This window comes from Dermacentor andersoni, chromosome 8 (genome assembly GCF_023375885.2).
Source record: "Dermacentor andersoni chromosome 8, qqDerAnde1_hic_scaffold, whole genome shotgun sequence".
Taxonomy (NCBI): domain Eukaryota; kingdom Metazoa; phylum Arthropoda; class Arachnida; order Ixodida; family Ixodidae; genus Dermacentor; species Dermacentor andersoni.
Window position 1 is genome coordinate 144004509 of NC_092821.1, and position 19548 is coordinate 144024056.

Genomic DNA, 19548 nt, shown 5'->3' on the forward strand with positions numbered 1-19548 from the left:
ACCTGATCCGGCGGGCCGTGTCGTGAACCCGGTGCTTGAGCTTAGCTCCGGCTTATGCCATCCTCTTCTCGGGTGCAGCCAATGGTTGCACCGCTGCAAGTATGCCTCCTCAGTTCTTTTTCCGACCAAAACGAGAAAGAAAGCGCTAAACCGCCAACAGAAAAGTACGCCCAACCAAGACAGAACGCTAGAAAACAGGGAAGAAAAAGAAAAGGAAGCACTGAAAACGTGCATAGATGTGAAAGCTATATGCATGTATACATAGCACGCAGATTTAGCTATTCGCAAGATCGTAAACCGTAGCGTCGTCTACGAGGGGAAAGTCTGATAAAAAAAAGACCCCAGCTTATTTGTTGCTTTGCAAAACATTGAAACCCCCCTTTTTTTTTTCGTGTGTCGTTGGCGTCGTTCACCAGGTCCCGCTCTCCAGCGTAAAAAGCCTTCACTGGAAACACTGCCAAAGGCGTAAATGACCATCACTTGAGCACAATACGTGAACGGGAACAAGTACTTCGCAGCTGTTAGCCGATTCTAACGAGTGCGGCAACAAGTGTTCTTTTTTTTTTGTTTAGTCGAAATAAAATTATCATAAGGCACAATAATAAAGAAAGCGCTTGAGCTTTTACAATCTTGTCCGTTCCGTGTACAGATGTTGCAATTGCGTATCTCATCCCTCTACTTCTTCATTTGATTGTGACCGGCAGCTGCTAGATGATTTATACCGAGTCTCTAAACGTCACGTGTGTATAATGTTTCTTTCGTGTGTTGCTCTTAAGAAACTTCATAAGACGGAAAACACTTGTCTGGTCTCGTTCTCTTCGTGTTATCGCCGTTTTGCGGATTCATTTAAGGTGAGCATCCGTGGTAAGCAACCCAACTTTCTATTTTATTTAGTTGGCTTTGTAGGTCGCTACCTCGCTGGGCTCCTAAATTTAAAAATCGCTCGACATTCCCGGACATGCCTATCTCGCTTGAACACTGGTTTCTTCTGGGTCGTCTCGCCTTTTTTTTTTTCTTTCTCCCGGGTAATTTATTCTGCTTCCAGGTTACGATGTATACTGGAACCTCGAACCGCGTTTATGTGTCACGACTATATCCTTGTTGCAACTTTTTTTTAATGCATGCGCTTCAAAGAACGACATATGTCTACCCTTATCACGAAAACCATCAACTGTTTACGCATCTGAGTGCATCAGAGAATTTGGTTTTAAGGAACATTAGCCGGCAAGACTTTATTCGGAATTTTCATTAATTTGTCTTTAGCTGCACGTATCGAGCCTTCAGATCATGAAAGCATGAAGACTCTGTCCTTTCTCAGTGCACTCTTAACGGCTGACGAGAAACTCGAGGGAAAAGGAATTTTAATATAGCGGGAACCACTAAAATAGCAGGGACATACAAAATCGCCTGAAAAGGTCAAACTGCGTGAGGGAACGAAGCAAATTGCGTTGTTTACTCAGAAACAATAATGATAAATTTAAGAGTAGCAGATTTCGCGTACATTCTTGAACGTAAGCCTTGAACTTCGGATAATTACTGAAACACAGGCACGCAGTAAATAATTTAAGAATAAGAGGTGACAATATGTTCTTTTTTAATATACATACACTTGTATGCTTGGGAAGTGTACATGGAAACGAAAAAGAAAAGTACTTCACCCACCTGGTATAAGTATAGGCTGGGACACTTAAGAGCCGACTGCATAGCCTTTATTGTTCGTATATCGACATAAATAATTACGACGCAATTTAGATGCATGCGGTATCCATTACCTCCACGTCATGGCTGTCGAACAATATCTCAGAATGCAGTGGTACTGGGTTCGATTCCCACCTCTGCCAGTGGAGCGGAAATTTCAGTGCTTTGATTTTCCTTGCATTGGTGAATTGCATAGCGAAAAGCGATGGAGGTGTGCGCGGCGAGAACGAGGTCAGTAAACTCAGCTAGAACCCTCACACCCTACGAGAGGTTCATTTCAGCTTCGTTACAACACCAACAAAAGGAATTTGTGCTCGCAGAAGCTGAATTAGAATACAATCTATTATTCAAAATTCTAGTTTAGCAGAGCTAAGGATAGTGTTTTTCACTGGAATATACAGTCGCGTGCACTATAGGCTGCAACTGGGTTCGCGTGTTCAAAAGGGCCTCAAGACTGCAAGGCGGTGTCGACGTGGGAATAATCGGAGAACTAAAGACCGTTACACTTGCTGGTATTCATTACACGGATTTCTTTCATGTCGGCGCTGCCGTGGAGTGATGGGGCGCTGTTGGTTACGGGCACCTTGTCGCACTTAACATTGCGCGCAACTGTATACATAAAGTCTTTCTTTGTGCGCCCGAAAACAAACTTGGCGTCGTAGTCACCTTATCCGCGCTCGTAACGCACTTGTGTGAGCCAGCGCGGTGAACTGCTGGCCAAATAGTAGCACAGACTGAGCTTCGAGTATATGTTTCATTTCATTTCATTTATTTTTCCCTTAAAGGCCCGAAGGCATTACATAAGGGGGGAGCAAAATCAAGGTCAATTTTTTGAACAATAACAAAAAAAAGAGTATGTAACAGTTAAATGTTCTTGTCACGCGTATACAATGCAAAGTAAAATTCACGGGATTGAAACACGAGAAAAAAAGAAAAATATAGATATATATATGAAACACTCAATTATACACGATAAAAATACAGTAAAAAAGGCATCACACGGGAAACAAGTAAAAATAAAAAGTAATCAGCTGTTCAGAGTGCCGAATTGAAGAACCTTTTGCCCTCATGAAAAATGGTCATTTAGTTTATCCCGGAATGATTTGCGGTTAGTGCATGATGCGATGGTATTTGGCAGGCCATTCCATAGTGCTATCGCGTCCGGAAAAAATGATGACTTTAAAGCTAAGGTGCGACAGTTGATGCGTGCGATGCTATGGTCATGGCTTAGGCGGCTAGACGTCCTGTGCGGGGGTTGCAGCTTTTCGTGTCTCGTGTGTGGGTGATAGTAGAAATGATGAAGAAGACAGAGGCGAGATATAATGCGGCGTGACTCGAGTGATGGGATGGCCAGGGAGTGTTTCAGCGCGGTAATACTGGTTTTTCTTGAATAGCATGATGATATAAATCGGACGGCGCGATTCTGCACGGCTTCAAGGTCAGCGGCGAGGTACGCTTGTGATGTGTGCCAAATGGATGAGGCATATTCTAGTTTTGGGCGAATGAATGCTATATATGCTAGTTTTTTTATGTCGGGGGATGCGGCCTTCAAGTTACGGCGTAGGTATCCGAGTGTGCGAGAGGCTGTAGCGCAGATGTTTTGAACGTGAGTTACCCATGATAGCGATGGTGTTAGATGGAGGCCAAGATATCTGTAGGATAATGCGGAATCAATGGAAAATGAGCCAATACTGTATTGGTGCAGATTCACGGTGCGTTTTCTGGTGAAAGACATGGATGTCTTTCACACTCCGAGAATGTGCATCGCAAAGTCACTTCGGCATGCATATCCACGCCTTATTTTCTACAGAGCCACTAAGCCTAAAAACCACGTGCCACCCCCTTTTCATGGCTCTCCTGCATCATATGTCCGAGAAAGACCATTTGTTGCCGGAGCCGGCGCGTTCAGCTACTCTTCATGTCCTTATGAGTTTTGTCAATTTTCAGCGAAGTGTGTGCAGCAACACTCGCGATACGGCAACACACATCGTTACGAGGGGCCACAAATAAATTTGTCATGTTTTTAGCTTCTTCCGCAGCATCGTGGTCTCTAAACTTGGAGGCTAGAGTCGAATTGAAGGATGGATGTATTCAACCCGACAGAAATACTCATATACAAGTACACAATAAACAAGAAAGTGCCGAGGCGCTTCCGATTGATATTTCTCCCTTGGCTCATAAAAAAATGTGCCTTCACTTGGCCCGGTTTCGTCGTCGCATCCAGCACGGGCAATTCAGGCCCTTCGCTTGCAAAGTGATCATAAGAAGCGAACTTGAGAGTAGTTTTGGCCAGACGCGCCGACGGATGGTGGAGGTGGGGTGGGGGGGGGGGGGGGGAGTTTTTGGCGCGCTGTAAGTGCCATCTTTTATGTCCTGAAATGCGTTGCCTGCTGCATAGGAGGTTGTTTTATACCGGACAGAAAATGGGTGCGATTATACTGATTGCGTGTTGAAGGGAGTGACAGTTTGTTATAATACTGTTAAAGGTAGCAGCAAAGCGACGGTAGCCCTGAAAGGAGCCGCTGAATGTTGCGCTCATTTACAGAGGAACCATAAAAATGCAGCGAGTCCTTGAAGATACGGTTTGGTGTTGTGCGTATAGATGTGCCTCGAACCACTACGGGGGACCGACCGTGAATCGGGCGGCAGTTGGTAAAGAGAGAATACTTAAATAGAATTCTATAATATAAGAATGATATAATAAATTAGTGCGAGAACGGTTGTTTGCTTCGTACTTCCAGTAGAAAAGGCGAATCAGAAGCTTTATTTTTCCTTTCGTGCTCACTGTTCTAGTTATATGTAATGAAAACAACAGGGATGTGCAAATATTCGAAACTTTAGAATAGCCATTCCATTCTCAAACGAAATAGTCACTATGCGAAAATCAGAATATATTTCGACGAGTTCTTGAATACTTAACTTTGTCGGCTGGGCGTTATCAAACATAAAATTCAATCAGAGATGCAGTAACTTTCATGCCTTCTACAGTGAACGAATGTACTATAGGGCACACTGTGTCACTGAGTGAGCCTGAGTTTTGTGACAGTGCCCCTACCAACTGCAATGAATTTTTTTTTCTGGGCATTGTATTCGGCAGTGGGTATCACTTGCTATTATTTGTAGTTGCAGCACCTGTGTCCTTTCACCGGAGTTATACTAAATACGCTTTATTGCAATGTGTTTGATACAATAATGGCGCAATTGCTGCGATCGCCCGATGCAGAGAAAAAAAGTGTTTTTTTCTTCTTCTTTCTTGGCTCTGTCGCCACGGCAGACATCTCGGGTTTGGTCACGAAGACGTACGCAAATAGTACTGGAGCCACAAAGCTACCTTGCTAAACTTTGCGTAATAATGCGGTACCGCGTACATTGGAACGGTCTTCCACGAAATCGCTGGCCTTGCATAGCGTAGCAGCGCTTGGGCGTAACTCTTTCTCCAGCACCCAACTCCCTATCAGCAAAGAGCTTCTGACGCCCTTGGGTGTTGCGTAATAATATACGACGCCTGTCACCCACGTTCCCACAACTCGTTGACGTTACGATGCCCTGCCTCATGTCCTGTCGCTGCTCAAAACAGCTGAGTGAGGCGCAGAGACGGCGACAGGAAGTTGAGATGCCGATAAGCTTTTTGTCCTCTCATCGTCTCGTATATTCACGACGCGAATCGATAGTCTGGACGCGTTAGGTGTGATGTCAATTGAACTGATAGGTTGGGAGCGTGGCAGAATTTTACGTGAACATGTGATCTATGCGTCGTTCGCAGATATCACTTGCGTGTTGATTGCCGTTGCTATCAGACCCCTTACATAGGCTTTGCACGAATTTACCTCAGAAAGTGATATGTATCGCAGATTGAATATTAGATAGCCGTGGCTCCCTTAGCGTACGTGTCAACCGACAGGAAATTATATTTTCAACTACGAACTTAGGTGTGAGGCATCGACTCTAATTAAACTGTGACTTGGGACACTTGGTAAAGCTTCACTTTCAAATGAAACCGCGCGCGAAAACGAGGACGCATAGGACGAGTGACACACAGCACAAGCGCTGACTGGCAACCGAAGGGTGTATTCAATCATTAACACAAATACAAGCAAGCACGTAAATACAGGTAACTAGAGTTACCACAGCCGTCTAAATCAGCTGAAGTTCGGAAAATGTCTGCTGCAGAAGCGTAAATTCTTTGTGAGGCAAACCAATGTGATGTTCGGCTAACACACCTTTCTTTTTCTTTGGTTATATGATAGCCTTCTATCACTTTCCGGGGAGTCTGATATTGATGCTTATAAATAGTATCCCAGTGCTCGCAAAAGGCGGTGAGCAACCACACGATCAACACTGCAAGGCTAGATTAGTGAGAGCTACATTCTTTACCGAAGCACTAAATGCTCTAACAGTCCTACATTAATGCAGTGTCCCGTTTGCCCCTCGTACGTTTCTCCGCATTATAAAGAAATCTTATACATTACGCCACTATCACAAAGCCCGCACGCGCAAACGATTGTGCCTCGGGGATATCGGTGCAGTGGATAAAATTTATCCATTCACGCAACACCTTGTACGCCAGCTGCTGTTGCGTGAGGGTAGAGGGCATCGTCGCCACACCACTTCACCATCGCTCTCGCTCTCGGAACGAAGGGAAAGGGAACTCCTGCTGCAGCGATGGCGCGCCAGGTGTTGCGTGAGGGGAGAGGGGATGCGGCGTTGGCACCGCATGCCCTCTCACTCTTGCTGGCTCGGGCGGTGCGTACCACTGGGGTCATTAACCACAGCGCAAAACTCGAAGGACCGCTCAGCGCCGTTCAATTGAACATTAATGATTTCGCATTCATACCTCATGAGAAGTGCTTAGGTCTCCTCGTAAGTCATTTTTCATTTGAAACGTATATATCAACGATTATAAAATAAACGTGGCCTTGCGTACATATCATTCCAATATACAACACATTGGCGTGGTGTTTTTATGCAGTAATCCGCAACTTTTTTTCCACGTTACCTTTCACTCGCTCCACATTGAAGGTCGGCTATGAGTTTGTACGGCTACCGTCGTGCGGAAGCCGTGTTGTTCGACGCAGCGCGTGTGGTGTCCGTTGTTAAGAACAGCCAGCCACGAACGTGCTTGAGCTCAGTAGCGACACAGGCCACCTGCGGCTGCGTCGTGGCGCATTCCATTGGCTGAACAGGAGCGCAGGAAAAGAGCAGAGAGGAGCAGGACAGGTAGCGCTGCGGGAGTAACGCTGTTTGCTGCCCCCATTGAAACGTTCCAATGGTCTCAGCGAGTGATAGGGCGGAGGTCTATCAAGTGATCAGGCTGTTTTCTTCCGTTGGGTAAGTGTGACATGAACTTGGGTTTTCAGCCGCCATTTCTCTGCGGCATACTGAACCGAAACGATGGAAACACAAGCAAAGTGGACAGGATATATGAGTCGTCCGGGTCACTGGACTTCCCTTCCCCGCGGGATAACCTCGAACTGCTCTTGAGGGCGCCAAACTGCTCCTGCTCTGTCATTGGACTGCGACGCTTCAGTTCTCCTTTTCGCCCGTTCGAACGCGGCCCCTAGTTCACCCAATGTAATGCTCCATAATGAGAGGGGTTGTAAGCCCGCATACAAACGCCTAGAACTTCCGAGCGATGCAAGAACTGGCTGATGTAGCTTAGCTGGCTTCGAGGTTCCAGTTGCTACGGTTGCCATTAATCTGTGAATGTTCTTTTTTTCTTGTGTGCGTGTGCGTGTGTGTGTGCTGAATAGATTGCACTCTTAGATAGAATTAATAATGGGTAACCCAGGAAGCTTCGAAACAGGCCTCGCACAATTCCAGGCAACCGCGTGCGTCATACCAATAAACTGATTATGGCGTTGGTAAGCGCTACTTAGGATTCATGATTTTTACCGTTACTTTAGCTTCCTGTGCACCCCCTTGTTCAGCGAGAGGCCGGGTCAGACAAACGTAGCAATAATATTGTTTGTAGATTGTAAGTCATCGCATAAACTGCGTCCATGAAGATGAGAGGTTTTGAAGTATAGGAGATATACTTGGATAAGTGAAGTTAACGTTTTGCATTAGTCATAGTTGCATTCTACGTTCTCTCATGTTTTCGTGTTGAAGGAGCTACAGCCGTCAACTGATCCTTTATATGATTTGTGTTTCAGGTGGTTGAAGTGTTAGTGAATTTTATGGCTCCTTTTTACGTCTCACATTTGCTTTTGTAAGGATTCGTTATGCTTAATTCATCGGATCAGGTGTTTCTGCAACCCTTGTGATCATTTGTAAAACGCAAAAAAAGTTTTGTATACTTAAATAATTGTTTCGCTTAGAAGGAGCACCCAGCGTCTTTATTTCCGCCAACATCCCGTTAATCAATCACGACAACAAGAAAACGGTTGCCCATTTCAATCGCTCGATTGTGCTAGGAGTACGTGCTTGCCGAAGTTCACAGTTGCGAAAAGGTTAAAAAGAAATTTGTCAAAGTCAAACGGCTTCGATTATGGGACGAGCATGAACCCTCCTTGAAAGTTTTCTCTACGAGGAAGACGTGAAGCTGCTTTAATCCGGCAGCCAAAATGTTCACTCTATGATACTGCCTACATCTTGTTTGTTGCTATCAAAAGAAATATTTTGGCCACAAAATCTATTGGTTGTGTCCTTCAATGCGCTTCTACTAAGTTACAACGAAGAGAGGGTTTTTGGAGCAAAGTCTTTTGTAACACCCCAGGTGTTGCCGCGACACGACCAACAATGGCGAGAGACGCAGAGGGTAGCCAAATACTCGTGTGCCTGAAAGATCACGATTTCTAAAGAATCAGAGTACGCCAGCCACTGTACAAACACGCCTTTGGTGGTTATGTAGATATGGCGCGCATGATTTGATGTATGTATGTATGTATGTATGTATGTATGTATGTATGTATGTATGTATGTATGTATGTATGTATGTATGTATGTATGTATGTATGTATGTATGTATGTATGTATGTATGTATGTATGTATGTATGTATGTATGTATGTATGTATGTATGTATGTATGTATGTATGTATGTATGTATGTATGTATGTATGTATGTATGTATGTATGTATGTATGTATGTATGTATGTATGTATGTATGTATGTATGTATGTATGTATGTATGTATGTATTGCCAGTTCGTAATATATGCCCGTGTTCTCTGAATGAAAGCTCCCTCCTGCAATGCAACTACTTCTTGCAAAACGCGCGTCCATTTCCCAACCACAGCTCGTGACTGTTCGGACAGTCGGATAGACAAAAATTCTAGGAAAACCATGTTCGCATTGACGCAGAGAGGCATAGCGGAAAAAAAGAGAGTAAAAGCTAAGCCTCGAGATGCGAGCATTTGCCTGCGCCGAATTTAGCACCGATGGTATCCCTGGAAACCGTAGCGATGTCCTGAGGAGAGGCTCTGTCGCACGAAGACGTCATGAAGCGGTGCCTTTAAAGGCTGCGAGTGACGTATATGGCACTTACCGATGGCCTCTGTGGGTGCGGAGAAAAAAAAGAGACAGTACGGTTATATTCGGGGCAATGTGGCGTTCAATAACTATTACTTTACTGTCATAACAACCACTTGGGGTAAAAAAGTAATGAACTAGTTCTTCACCATTATTAAGCTAAAGCAATTTCGGAGTGGTGATAAACGCGTGGTAACTGGCCACATTTAAAATAAATTGAAAAGTAAACGAAAGCTCCAGAATATCCAACTACTTGCCACCAGTAGCGGCTGAATCCACAAACTCCGGATTAGGTGGTGGGATCGTCTACCAACAACTACGTTAGTAGTTGCTCCTCCGACAATATTTAATATATTTGTGCAAGTTAGATATTGCCAATGTTTGCACTCCTCAAAGCTTAGCTGAATATCAAAATGTGAATCGTATATGCAAAATTTGCCAGTTTCACTTTAAGGCCAAGTGTTGAAATTGATAGCACGGTTTAATGTTGCGCTTGAAATCCTGGAAGGGTGTTTTAAGCTTTGCATGGTCGCCACAGGTTGGCGCGACGAACAGTCTAAAAAACGTTTACACCCCTTGGGCTTATCTTGTTCCCAAAAAATAATCATCATCTGCCTTGCTTGCGTTATACTAAGTTATTCTAAGTTATACTAAGCTATACGCAGTACGCAGTTACGCGGTACTAACTTATAACGCATCAAGATGAATTTAAGGCATTTTTTCCTGCGGCAGGACATCGTAAAGGTCGTTGTAGACCACGATCACAAGCAGTACTAAACGGTTGCATGTTGAGGCATGTTGCTCAGTTTTATTGATGTATGCATTTGGCGAGATGGCAATGTCGGTGCCTTTCATCGTCAGCTCTTCCACAGTATCTATTTGTCACATGAATGGAGAGAAATAACATGACAATGTAAGAACTAAAACAGAAACACATGGACACACACACACGCACACACATGCGCGCGCACATGCAGAGAGAGAGAGAGAGACGCACTCTGAATCAATGGTCAACGTAGTGGATGCGACAGTACACCAGGTACAATTTTCAAGATGCAAGATTCGAGCCTCATTTTTTCTCCAAGAGAAAAAGGCCTGGGAAAAAAGCTTTCTTGGAACAGCTTGACGGGATCCGGGGCCCATTTACAACATGGCAGCAGTGGAGGGAAAAAAATACAATTTCACATACATCATTAATCAAGGAACCGTACACAATGCAGAATTAGAAATAAACATAATATAAGACAAAAGTAAAATTCATATACACAATGGACTGAGAAGCAAAAAAAAAGCATATAACAGCGGTATAGCATAAACAGAAGGTTTAAAACATAATTGCAATTCAACACTGCGATATAGTAGACGAAGTTCCAACGCAATGCATAGCAGTATTTTTGCTTTTTATATCATGGCAAAAAATATGACAAGAGCACCCTAATTTGGTTTTGAGCCCACCACATACTCAAATTGCTGAAAAATTGTTTTTTTTTGTTTAGGTTCGTATTTTCTGTGTACCATTTGTTTGTAATAAGGGCGTTCGGGACCAGGAACTGCAACATTCGGGAGCCATACGTTGTGCAAAGTCGGGGTAGATGCCATTTCTCTTTGGATCTGGTGCTTGTATGAGTGTGCGTTTGTGTCACAGATGAGAGTTGGATTACGAACTTAGCCCGAGGTAAGCTCAAGTTATTCAAGGCGCCAAGTATGATAAATGGCACTAGATAATGGATGGCAGATATTCTATGTTTAATAAACAATGGTCCGGTATGAGCCAAGTAATCTGAGCCAGAAACTATTCGAATTTATATGCACAGCTAAAGAACTGGAAGAAATTAATCTCAAGGATGGAATATTCAAAAGAAAGCTTACTCAGCAGCCGTTCACGTGTAAGGAATGCTAACTATTCACGGATTGCTAGCGAATGGTTCTTCTCCAACATATAACTGTTGCGCAGCGAATGAATGACGATTATGCGACATTTGTGAATCTGCGCGAAGTGCGTGGTGTTACAGTGCACGATTATTGCTGTCATAGTGATTAACCAACGTTGACGTCCAAGGGATTCAAAAGAGAGGGGCACACACCGAGTGGCACATAGCCAAGTTTGCGTCAAATAGCTTCATTGAAGAGGGCCACATACACTGCGGCACATATCCGTCGGAACAGCCCACATATTAGACGCCACTCCCTTCGGAATCAACCAAGATTTTTTTTAGACTACTATCTCCGGGATCGTTTCAAGAAAACGAACAGATACCCGTTACAGAAAAGTGACGTGAACTCGTCAAGAATGCTTCTCAGTAAAAATAATCAATCGCGAAATGACGATGATGTTCAGACGCCCAATAAAGAAGCAAATGAATAACCAAGAAGCGAAGTCGTACAACTTTGAAGATACGTTTAAATGTACAAAATGATGAGCAAGGGCTTCCTCAACATTTCTCAGAAAAGAACAAAACTGCTCGCCGGATTTAATAGATGGATTTACACCAGGGCTAGACATTGTGATCGTGGTTTGCAAACGTTATTCCTCGGATCTTGTGTCAATATGATTGCACATGTCAATATGATTGCTACAGTTTCTAGCCCAGAAGCAGCGACGTGGGAAACGCGGTAAAAGTTGTAAACTGCATCCAAATGCGTTTTAGTAGTTTCTCAGATTCGCACGGCCCAAAGCAGACATATAACTCATGCCTGGACCACGACGAGTCTTCTGTGAATGGTGCAGCGCATGCTTGAGACTTGCGCAGGAAGAGGCAGGCGCGTTTTTCAAGAGCATGCGAGGGTTCAGTGAAAGCTGGAGCATCACGCAAGCCGCCTACTTCGTCCAAGAACACGGGGTGGTTCGAGCAGTACGCAATACTTCAGAGGCTATCGAGTTCTCAATACCCGGCTTGCACAAAACTTTTCACGTCTTCTGTCCTTCGTGCAGTTAAAGTAGCCTGTCAACAATTCGAATGCGAAAATTCTATCATGTTTTCGACGGCTCAAACATGTAATGGTTTAGGTTATAGGCTATATCGATCCAAAGTGCAGTAGTGTGCGCAAAAGTGTGCGGACGCGCGGGCATATTTATTTTACAAATCGGGTTTTGAGCGCAGCACGAGCATTTTTGGGCTCCGACAATAAAAAAATAAGCTGCTTAAGGGATGGTTTCGAACACCGCTTTGAAAAATGTATGCTTTCAGATTTGAGTTTGCCCTACAGTCTGGATAAACACAGGGGACAGTTCGAACAAACAAAAAAATACCGTACTTGATCCATTGGGAGGTCTCCTGAAATGACACTTTTCCAACTAGACCGGTATTTTGAAAGAAACGGTTCTAAGAAACCAATATGTGCTTGAGTGTCAGTTTCCTTTAATTTGTTGGAACGCCTGAGCATATTGGCTCCTTTATTTGATCAACGTTGACGGAAAATAAAGCGCTTTCAATCGAATATTTGCATTCCATTTGGATGGAACACGGCTGTCTGGGTGTTTGTTTAAGGCTTGTTTGCTGGTATTAGATGGGAACAGTAAAATACAGACTCGGAAACAAAGGCTATCACGAAAACGAGGTCGCATATTAAAGCGTGAAAATGGCGTGGTGGTTTGAAAGAAGCGCGACAAAAACTTGTGGAGGTTATGCGCCAGTTATAGTGCGTACGACGTAGACGCGCTGTCTTCAACATCATGTGGCAAGCCCGTATGAGGTTGGCATCTAACATTTATGCGAGACCGAACTCGACACGTTGTCTGTTGCACATTCGCAAAACCAAACGTTCTGTTTTTAATTGTACATCTGATGCATAGCTGGTACTGAGAACGATCTGCCTCTGCATCAGCTTCTATTAGAGTTCTTGTTTTATTTCTTGCAAGTTTACATATTATATTAAGATTGGTGCCAGGTAAATAAAAATAAAGATATTTATTCACGAACTCCAAATAGGCTAAAGCCGAAAGACGTTGCACGCACACGCGTACACACACTCTTACACAAATCGCATTCTGGTTTATTCAGCGCTTTGAAAGCTCATCTCTATGACCGCTGCAGAAGCGAACGGAAAGGTACGGTTCAAGTTGAGTTTCGTTTGCTTACAATGATCAGTGAGCTGGATCTTTTAGTGCTACCTAGTTTTACAACACAACAAACTCAACAGTTGGAAACTTATGGCAGCTTGAGAAAAAAGCTAATTGCTAGGCGTGCAGAAAAAGTACAACTGGGTCAATTTGTACACTTGCACATTAAAAAAAAACAGTGCAAGAAGACACCGCAAATGCGAGCGAAGAACAAAAGCCCAGGCTTCTCCTGTTGTTGTTCTTCCTTTCCTGCCAGTTTTCTGTTAAAAGCATTTCTCTGAAGAGGTAACATTTCGCAACTCATTCGAAACATTAATCTGGACTGCGTTCTAGTGTTCGAACATTAATAAGATTGCCCTTAAGCTCATGCCAACTTCAATTCTATGTACGGGCGTTGTGGGATAAGTAAGGCAGGAGAACAATGACCACGTCACCCTGACAAGGAGTGCACTGGATAATTTCGGACGCCAAGGTTGACGAGCTAAACGCTAATTAGTGTAGAACCACCTTCTGGGCGGAAGAATGTTTCTTACTGTAGTTGCGTTTTTAAAAAAGGCTTAGGCGCACTCACGACTAGCTGTGATAAGATTCGAAAGTCGAGAAAGAGAACGTGAATTTTTATAGTTTGATTGCTTAGTTGCGTTTTGCATTAGCTTTCGGACGACGCACGAGGTACATACAGCACAACAAAGATATCACAGAGGGTAAGGGCTGTTCTCATTTTGCTATATGATACAAAAAGGGTGTTGCAAATGTAAAAAGAAGAAGAAACTGCAGAAGGTTCTGATTCGAGAATATTCACCCCCCTGTTGTAGCACATGAACGAAGAAAAAAAATTGAGGGCTTAAGCTTTTGTGTGTGTTTTGAACATTTATGTTTTCTTGTTTGTTGGTCTTCATCGGTCATCAGCGGTAACATGTCGCCCGTTTAGCATGTTGCTATGTGCGCATGCACGAAATCTTTCCGCTCAGATGACCTTGCTATGACCATGGTATGAAATTACTTAGAAATTGGCTAGTTCGTATTCCATAGCTAATAAAGTTGAAGTGCCAAGGAGAAAAACAGTAAATTAGCCTTGCTTGGTATAATCTTTTAACGCTCACTCACACTAGGCCGACCCGACACCGATTTCGCTCTGCCGACTGTCGGCGACAGCGTTTTTTCCTTCGTGTCGGCGCCTCTACCACACCGCACCGACGCCGACAATCTGCCGACCGTCGGTGAAGAGCTCGACGTCGGTACAGTCGGCATACGGAAATCGGTGTCGGGTCGGCCTAGTGTGAGTGAGCCTTTGAGGTTCAAGCTCATTGTGAAGTTTGAAGAATTCCCTGGTTTATTATTAGCTTATCTCGAGGCTCAACTCTCCGAAGTTTTCGGTTTTCTTAAACGTCATTTGGGGATAGTCCTTGTTTGCGAAGCCAATTTCCGCGTCGCAGTCGATAGCAGAAGCCCGCCGAACAAGGCAGCATGCACCGCGGAAAGATGGAAGCAAGTATAAGTCACCCATCTGCAGAGAGAATAACTTTCGCTTCCTTCAAAAGCCGTGCAATAGATTCATTCAGCATTTAACGTGTCCTTGCCGGAAACAGCCTACCTTTCAAGTGCTCCGCGGTAAGGTTCGTTGGCTTGTTGACAATTGTGACAATTCCGCTTTGCCTGCGCCAACTTGAAAAGAGGCTTTCCGGGCCTACATACTTGGCATCAACGACTGGCTCGGGGACCTTTGTAAAGGACACACGACTGGTAAGCAAGCGACGACCGAATTCCCAACGGCGTCCGGTGAGTTGTTGCAAAGTTGAGCCTTCCGTTTGCCTGAGCTCGAAATAAGGAGATTAAAAAAAAATGTCACAGGCCTGCATGCCACATACAGCTGGCGTAGTCACAGCGTGAGCTGGAGGAGCGATTACATAGGAACTCCATTTTCGGCACCACGCACTACAGGGTCTTAGCGTCGAAGTCCCGCCCCGTCGTTTTCGCGGCCACGATCTCAACTGTCTGCCAGGCGTCGACGGCGAGCTGCGGCTTGCGCTGCTTTCTGCACAGCGATCTGCTCAGCGCGTTGTTGCCTGGTTGCAGCCGTACACGTAGCTTGCGATTCGCTCCTTCAACAGCGGTTCGTTCCTCGCGAGGAGGCGCCATAACATATACCGAAGAGTAAACACAGGTACCCTACGCGGCGCGCATATCACATTCCTTGACACGTGGGGGTGCGGTGCGTTGATATTGATGATAATGATAACGATACTTTATCGGCGTGCCCTTCGAAACGGGATGGTGATAAAGGGTCACATGGCCAGCTTCAGTCAACGAGGTCCAACTCAAGGTCCGACCATATATATATATACATATATAAGCCTCGTCGTCTACTCCAAAGGGAGACATTGCTTGGAGGACCTGCTGCCTCCTTAAATTCCCACATCATCATCATCATCATCAGCCTAGTTACGCCCACTGCAGGGCAAAGGCCTCTCCCATACTTCTCCAACTGCCCCGGTCATGTACTAATTGTGGCCATGTTGTCCCTGCAAACGTCTTAATGTCATCTGCCCACCTAACTTTCTGCCGCCCCCTGCTACGCTTCCCTTCTCTTGGAATCCAGTCCGTAGCTCTTAGTGACCATCGGTTATCTTCCCTCCTCATTACATGTCCGGCCCATGCCCATTTCTTTTTCTTGATTTCAACTAAGATGTCGTTTACCCGCGTTTGTTGCCTCACCCAATCTGCTCTTTTCTTATCCCTTAACGTTACACCCATCATTCTTCTTTCCATAGCTCGTTGCGTCGTTCTCAATTTCAGCAGAACCCTTTTCGTAAGCCTCCAGGTTTCTGCCCCATATGTGAGTACTGGTAACACACAGCTGTTGTACACTTTCCTTTTGAGGGATAGTGGCAACCTACTGTTCATGATTTGAGAATGCCTGCCAAACGCACCCCAACCCATTCTTATTCTTCTGGTTATTTCAGTCTCATGATCCGGATCCGTGGTCACTACCTGCCCTAAGTAGATGTATTCCCTTACCACTTCCAGTGTTTCGCTACCTATCGTAAACTGCTGTTCTCTTCCGAGACTGTTAAACAGTACTTTAGTTTTCTGCAGATTAATTTTCAGACCCACCCTTCTGCTTTGTCTCTCCAGGTCAGTGAGCATGCATTGCAATTGGTCTCCTGAGTTACTAAGCAAGGCAATATCATCAGCGAATCGCAAGTTGCTAAGGTATTCTCCATCAACTTTTATCCCCAATTCTTCCCACCCCAGGCCTCTGAATACCTCCTGTAAACATGCTGTGAATAGCATTGGAGATATCGTATCTCCCTGTCTGACGCCTTTCTTTATAGGGATTTTGTTGCTTTCTTTGTGGAGGACTACGGTGGCTGTGGAGCCGCTATAGATATCTTCCAGTATTTTTACATATGGCTCATCTACACCCTGATTCCGTAATGCCTCCATGACTGCTGAGGTTTCGACTGAATCAAACGCTTTCTCGTAATCAATGAAAGCTATATATAAGGGTTGGTTATATTCTGCACATTTCTCTATCACTTGATTGATAGTGTGAATATGGTCTATTGTTGAGTAGCCTTTACGGAATCCTGCCTGGTCCTTTGGTTGACAGAAGTCTAAGGTGTTCCTGATTCTATTTGCGATTACCTTAGTAAATACTTTGTAGGCAACGGACAGTAAGCTGATCGGTCTATAATTTTTCAAGTCTTTGGCGTCCCCTTTCTTATGGATTAGGATTATGTTAGCGTTCTTCCAAGATTCCGGTACGCTCGAGGTTATGAGGCATTGCGTATACAGGGTGGCCAGTTTCTCTAGAACAATCTGACCACCATCCTTCAACAAATCTGCTGTTACCTGATCCTCCCCAGCTGCCTTCCCCCTTTGCATAGCTCCTAAGGCTTTCTTTACTTCTTCTGGCGTTACCTGTGGGATTTCGAATTCCTCTAGGCTATTCTCTCTTCCACTATCGTCGTGGGTGCCACTGGTACTGTATAAATCTCTATAGAACTCCTCAGCCACTTGAACTATCTCGTCCATATTAGTAACGATATTGCCGGCTTTGTCTCTTAACGCACACATCTGATTCTTGCCTATTCCTAGTTTCTTCTTCACTGTTTTTAGGCTTCCTCCTTTCCTGAGAGCCTGTTCAATTCTATCCATATTATAGTTCCTGATGTCCGCTGTCTTACGCTTGTTGATTAACTTAGAAAGTTCTGCCAGTTCTATTCTAGCTGTAGGATTAGAGGCTTTCATACATTGGCGTTTCTTGATCAGATCTTTCGTCTCCTGCGATAGCTTACTGGTTTCCTGTCTAACGGCGTTACCACCGACTTCTATTGCGCACTCCTTGATGATGCCCATGAGATTGTCGTTCATTGCTTCAACACTAAGGTCCTCTTCCTGAGTTAAAGCCGAATACCTGTTCTGTAGTTTGATCCGGAATTCCTCTAGTTTCCCTCTTACCGCTAACTCATTGATTGGCTTCTTGTGTACCAGTTTCTTTCGTTCCCTCCTCAAGTCTAGGCTAATTCGAGTTCTTACCATCCTGTGGTCACTGCAGCGTACCTTGCCGAGCACGTGTACATCTTGAATGATGCCAGGGTTCGCGCAGAGTATGAAGTCGATTTCATTTCTAGTCTCACCATTCGGGCTCCTCCACGTCCACTTTCGGCTAACCCGCTTGCGGAAAAAGGTATTCATTATACGCATATTATTCTGTTCTGCAAACTCTACTAATAATTCTCCTCTGCTATTCCTAGAGCCTATGCCATATTCCCCCACTGACTTGTCTCCAGCCTGCTTCTTGCCTACCCTGGCATTGAAGTCGCCCATCAGTATAGTGTATTTTGTTTTGACTTTACCCATCGCCGATTCTACGTCTTCATAAAAGCTTTCGACTTCCTGGTCATCATGACTAGATGTAGGAGCGTAGACCTGTACAACCTTCATTTTGCACCTCTTATTAAGTTTCACAACAAGACATGCCACCCTCTCGTTAATGCTATAGAATTCCTGTATGTTACCAGCTATTTCCTTATTAATCAGGAATCCGACTCCTAGTTCTCGTCTCTCCGCTAAGCCCCGGTAACACAGTACATGCCCGCTTTTTAGCACTGTATATGCTTCTTTTGTCCTCCTAACCTCACTGAGTCCTATTATATCCCATTTACTACCCTCTAATTCCTCCAATAACACTGCTAGACTCGCCTCACTAGATAGCGTTCTAACGTTAAACGTTGCCAGGTTCAGATTCCAATGGCGGCCTGTCCGGAGCCAGGTATTCTTAGCACCCTCTGCAGCGTCACAGATCTGACCGCCGCCGTGGTCAGTTGCTTCGCGGCTGCTGGGGACTGAGGGCCGGGGTTCGATTGTTGTATTCATATAGGAGGTTGTGGCCAAGTACTGCACCAGGGTGGCCAATCCTGCTCTGGTGAGAGAGTGCGTTACCGGTTCTGGTCACCGGGATCAGGCCGCACTCCAGGCCTGTTTGTTCAATTTTCTCAGCACACCGTTTTTTTTTTTGTACTTTCCGGTGGAGAATAGCGCGGCACCGGGATTTGAATCACGGTCCTCTTGCACTGGAGACGGATACTCTACCGTACCCGTAGGAGTTAAATTAAAAATTAATTTATGGGGTTTTACGTGACAAAACCACTTTCTGATTATGCACGCCGTAGTGGAGGACTCCGAAAATTTCGACCACCTGGGGTTCTTTAACGTGCACTTAAAGGGCCCCTGAAACGGTTCGGACAAATTTTGTAGGCGCATAGGGTACAGCTTAAGTAGAACATTCGCACCACAATTTAAGTGAAGCGTTACGTATTAATAGAGTTACAAGCAATTAGAAGTTACCCTCCTCCCTAGCCATGCCTTTCCTCCTCAACTCGCTCGCCGAGCGAGCGGCGCTAAGCTCCGCCTTCACTGGTCCTGCGTCACGATGCAACGTCACATCGTCCACTTCCGGTTGTTGGAGCACGCCTCCTCCCGCGCGAGACCTCTCCGCTGGCCGCTTGGCCGTCGACCGAGAGCCATCGAAGCAGCGTGCGTTGCGAGCATTCTGTCGTAGCGCCGAAGGTGGCCGGTATTCCGGTAACCACAGGCAAGCTGGTCATTTCGGCAAATGACTGGAGGCATAAACTCAAGCTGATGAAGGAACTTCAGAGTAGACGTACGTGAGCAGCCTGATCGGTCTGCACGGTCCAGACACTTGTTGGCGCAGCGCTCAACCAGTCAAACGAAGCGCTAATATTGCTCTAACCAAGTCTAAAAAATTTTAAACATTTATAAGAACAACGTGTTGATGATTACACTCCTGCGAAA

General features: G+C 44.9%; 1 protein-coding gene across 14 annotated transcripts in view; it reads left to right on the top strand.

The window, feature by feature from the left end:
* The first annotated feature begins 308 nt into the window (after positions 1-308).
* Positions 309-19548, top strand: part of LOC129384282 (uncharacterized) — a 667107-nt gene continuing 647867 nt past the window's right edge. For 13 of the 14 annotated variants that reach the window (XR_011896160.1, XR_011896161.1, XM_072290000.1 and 10 more), the window contains exon 1: positions 309-851. The gene's annotated coding sequence lies outside the window, so the exon portion shown is untranslated. Of the gene's footprint in view, positions 865-19548 lie in introns of all 14 variants that reach the window. The other variant, XM_072289999.1, reaches the window with a different exon arrangement.